At 43.2% G+C, this 4870-nt stretch overlaps 1 protein-coding gene across 1 annotated transcript in view; it reads right to left on the bottom strand.

Annotated features, from left to right (window-relative positions):
• Nucleotides 1-4870, bottom strand: part of CRY1 (cryptochrome circadian clock 1) — a 43845-nt gene that overhangs the window by 38404 nt on the left and 571 nt on the right. The window lies entirely within an intron of this gene.

Raw genomic sequence — 4870 nt, 5'->3', positions numbered from 1 at the left:
TGCGCATGCGCGGCGGCGCGCGTCTCCTCAGCCCCGGGCAGCGCCCGCGGCGGGACAGAGGGTCGTCGTCGTGGTCGCCCGTGGGCCCGGCCCGTCCGATCCCACCGCAGCCCGTACGCCGCGGGGCAGAGGCGGGCCGCTTATGTAAGGATGTGCGTAGGGAGCCCAGCCCGGTACCGGTCTGTGAGGGGGGCCCCCAGCCGAGGCACGCCTGGGCCGGGCGGGCACGGGGACGGCGGCCGCCCTCCTCTCCCCCCAGTTTTAGGCCTCACACGTCTCCCTCTGCCCACGCTGCCCGCCCCCCCCCGTTAGTTTAAGATGCTTACGAAACGGAGCGTGGTTTTTTTGTCCACTGCACTCCCGAGGTGGTGTCAAAAGAGCTGGGGAAGAACCACTGAGCAAGAGGGAGTAGCTCGGCCATGCAGTGCTGCGGAAAGCAAACACGCTTTCCAGCGAGTTCTGAGCAGCAGAACGAGTTAAAATGGTCCCTCTAGCACTGTCAGTAAAGTCATTATTAGTAAATGGTGTATATCTAACATCTTTAATTACAGAGCTCAAACCAGCCTCTACCTGCTGCCGACACAGCAGGTTTCTTTATACCTTCTCTCAAGTTAGCCACTAGGCATGGCTAACCACTGAATGAGGCATCATGCTGATAGGACTCGGTAGAGCAATTTCGAGTCGTAACAGGGCAGCTGTAGATGCAGATCTGGAAATAAACCTCCACCTGTGGATTGCAACTCAAATCTACAACTTCCAGAGCGTTCGTAGTCAGCTGGGTAGCAACAGCAAGAGGAGTCTCACTAGAAATAACAGCTCTCGAGTAAAAGGCAGAGAGAGGACTCACATCAGCAGTACTGACCTTCCTTGACTTCCAGAATTCCAGGTGTCGTAAATGAGATTTTGTTACCCAGCTTTGGTTTAGCAGCAATTTAGGATTTATTAATATTTTTGAGATAGATCACAAGATTAGGTTGTATAATTTTAACAGTACTTAATCATCAGCCAATTTAACAGAGTGATTCAATGGAATTTGTTACAATCAAATTTGTGACTTAGTTGCCAAGATTCAAAAATGGCAAGGATCACCCCACACACAGCAGGGTTGCGCACACATGGAGGTGTTGTGATTTAACCCCAGCCAGCAGCTAAGCACCATGCAGCCGCTCACTCACTTCCCCCCGCACCCAGTGGGATGGGGGAGAGAATCGGGGAAAAAAAGTAAAACTCGTGGGTTGAGATAAAGAGAGTTTAATAGAACAGAAAGGAAGAAAATAATTATAATAATTAATAAAAGACAATAATAATAAAAGAATTGGAACATACAAAACAAGTGATGCACAATGCAATTGCTCACCACTCGCCAACTGATGCCCAGTTAGTTCCCAAGCAGTGATCCCCCCTGGCCAACTCCCCCCAGTTTATATACTGGGCATGATGTCCCATGGTATGGAATACCCCTTTGGCCAGTCTGGGTCAGCTGTCCTGGCTGTGTCCCCTCCCAACTCCTTGTGCCCCTCCAGCCTTCTTGCTGGCTGGGCATGAGAAGCTGAAAACTCCTTGACTTAGTCTAAACACTACTTAGCAACAACTGAAAACATCAGTGTTTTATCAACATTCCTCTCCTACTGAACCCAAAACATAACACTGTACCAGCTACTAGGAAGAAAAGTAACTCTATCCCAGCTGAAACCAGGACAGGAGGTTAAATCAAATCACATACAGACAGATAAAACAGTTTTGAACCACACAGACAGACAAAATAGTTCTGAATCAAACTGCAAATACACACGCACAGATAAAACAGTTCTGAACCAAATTTACACACACACACACCCCCCCCCAGAGAGGTTAACCTATGCTTAAAATTTCCCTTTCGTGAGTTTCATGAATTACTCACTTCTATGTGCTGGCATTCATCACCAGAGGGTCAGCGAACCTTGCGAAATCAGGCCTTTAAATCCTTGCGAAATTGTCAACCGATGATCTTTCAATCCTCACGAAATCTATCCTGAAAGGTGTCCCAGCTCAGGGGGAGACACTGGGTCACACAGCCCACTGCAGTCCTGGAGAGCTCCAAAGGTCTCACCTTGGATCGCTGTTTATAGGGTCTCGAGATGACTGGCTTTGGTCATTATTTTACATTCTGGCCATAATTTGTGCAGAGTCATTCTGATAGAGAACTCAGGCAGCAGACGGCCCAGGTGTGGCCAGAGGATGCCCAGCCACACCAGCCCCAGGCTACTGGACTTGCAACCAAGATAACAGCACAATGAGAGTTCTTCCCAAAGCATGCATGGCTTATCCTGAAATAACAGAGTGGCCCCGGGGGGCTGCACCACCACACCAGAGCAGGACAGTACTTTAAGAATTGTAGTTGCTCTTTCTACTAAAATATTTTTTTTCTGCTAAGATACACAGAAAGTAAAAGTAAAGTCAATAAAAAGATACATGCATCCCATGTTTCCCTTCATGCTTTTCTTGCCTCACTTTGAATGATGTAATAAAATGTCACTAAAGATCAAGGCATGCTAGCAGCAAAGGCCCCAGCCATGATTAGAATCCCTTTCTATTTGGTCTTATACAAAATTTCCTTCTAAAAAGTGTGGAGGCCGAACTGTTCTTAAGCACTGACTTTAACAATAGCCTAAATTATTATGAGTTCTTCAATTATTACTTTGTCACCTGTGGAACATGATATTCCACAGCTTATTGTTCTGGTCCAAGACGAACATACGGGATCCTGTCATATACCCTTGCTGCAACTCAAATCTGGAGTAGTTGGGTCACTGTAAAGTAGGGCATTGTTTTCTCTATAAATACAAAGTACATTATTCCTTGCTTGTTTTTATTATTAAGAAATACCAAATATTTGGTGAATAATTTTCAAAGAAATAGAAAAAGAAATCTCATGGTTAATGACCACTTTCCATCAAATTCCTTTTAATTCTCTAATTTTTGAGCACATCGAAGAAAATAGGTTCCTTATTTTCAAGGAAAGTCACCTCACAATATGTTTTTTATTTCAAACTTTTAAACTGCTTTTTCATTCTCCTTATGTTCCCCACTAGCTCCTTACAAGGCTGCAACACTGAAGATGGCCCTGAATAAAGTCCAGCATCATCTGATCTGCCTTCTTGGGAATACCGAGGTGGAAGCAACCCTTCCTCACTAGACCTTACGGTTTCATGACCAAATTGCAACCATGAAAACCATCAGTCCATAAGCTGTTTGTCGCTACCGGCTAAATAACAACTATAGTATATCATTAGCATAGCATTATGTCAAAGCACCATTTGGCTCTAGCCATACCTTCCATGCTAGACGGTTTGTTCTTGAAGTGTAAATACATTACACTTATATTAATATATTAATTAAAATGTCAGATCTCAAGGGAAAAGTCTCTCCAAGTATAGTAGAAAAAGAAAATAGAATCACAGTTAATCAAGGAACTCGTACAAGTAAACCTCACTACTGTGTTCTCTTGTGGATAACTTTTTTAAAGAACATTATTGCTAATTTAGCTAATTTAGCCCAGACTGTGATCACAAAAATCAAGAGAGTGGGAGGCATTCAAAAGGAAAAAAGAACATGAAGGCATGAAATGACAAAAACATAAAGAAGCAAGTATACAATACATTGTGTATTACAAATTAGAAGCATTTTTTAGATACATGTTTTTAACATCATTGTATGTCATATATAGTCACAAACATTGTTAACTGTTCTTGAAACAGCAATTATGTAGGAGACCAAGCTTGAACTGCGTTCATAAAGCACAGTTTCTTTCTGTAGCGGTTCCCTTCTTCATTAGATCTTTTTCACAGATCTAGCACAGACCGTTGAAAATGTAGCTGACAAAAGAAGTGTTCCCAGAGGGAACAGGACTGATTTTCACTCTCTGAAGGATGTGATTGTGCAGACCCAGCATTAGCTTAAAAAGTCCTAACATGCCTAGAAAAATCGTTCTGGACTAGAAATCATTTATGTCTCTGCTGATTTGTTACTGATTAGTTTAGAAGAGAAATAAAGTAGATACAGCTGAAAAAAATACGATAGAGGAAGACAATTCTCACCATCACAGCTCATTTAACTTCTGAACTACCACCAGCAAAACACTGTAAATCCAGTAACTGCATATGTGAATTCTATTCTTTTATTCTGTAGTAAGTGCAGTGATCATATGGAAGGAAATATACTGATGTAAGAAAAACCTCCCATCCACACATCAGTGTCTCCTCTCATCCAAATTTGATCTTGAAGAGATTTTTCAGGGTACTGCTTTCAAAAAGAGTGGAAGTGTCTTTGCAGAGGTTAACACGTTTGGTATCAGGAGCTTTAATTCCCAGGTGGTGTGTACGGTAACTGTTGTGGTGTACAGGGTGCAAGGCCTCACTAGCACCAGTATTTCAGATTCAGTTGTGGATAAATCTAAGAAACAGGCCATTTCTGTTACTGAATCAAAAGGATCATTTGCCTCCCATCACAACACAGGTGCTCAAGTAGCCTGATTTTAAAATGTTCGTTTCTTTGCCGTCATAATACTTCAAAATGATTGATTTTCAAATGATTTTTACTTTTGTTTATTTGCTACACTAATTCTCTCTTGAAAGTTGTTTAAATCCAACCACCCTTAACTATTTCTCATCATAACGAAGTCTATTTTAACAAGTGCCGGAACCTCAGATGATTTCGCATGATGAAGAGACCGTGCAAGCTCATTTACCGCGCTAATTAAGCCCAGGGTGCACCCAGACAGGCCCTACAGCACGCTGGGTCACATCCTAGGATGGCAAAAGTCCCCGATTCCTGCAAACTCAGACTTAATCCCTCTCCTTCGTTGCCACCCGCCGCCGCCGCCACATGGTAC

This window comes from Haliaeetus leucocephalus, unplaced genomic scaffold (assembly GCF_000737465.1).
Source record: "Haliaeetus leucocephalus isolate CR32 unplaced genomic scaffold, Haliaeetus_leucocephalus-4.0 Scaffold101, whole genome shotgun sequence".
In the NCBI taxonomy this organism is placed as follows: domain Eukaryota; kingdom Metazoa; phylum Chordata; class Aves; order Accipitriformes; family Accipitridae; genus Haliaeetus; species Haliaeetus leucocephalus.
This window is presented reverse-complemented; position numbering and strand designations above follow the sequence as displayed.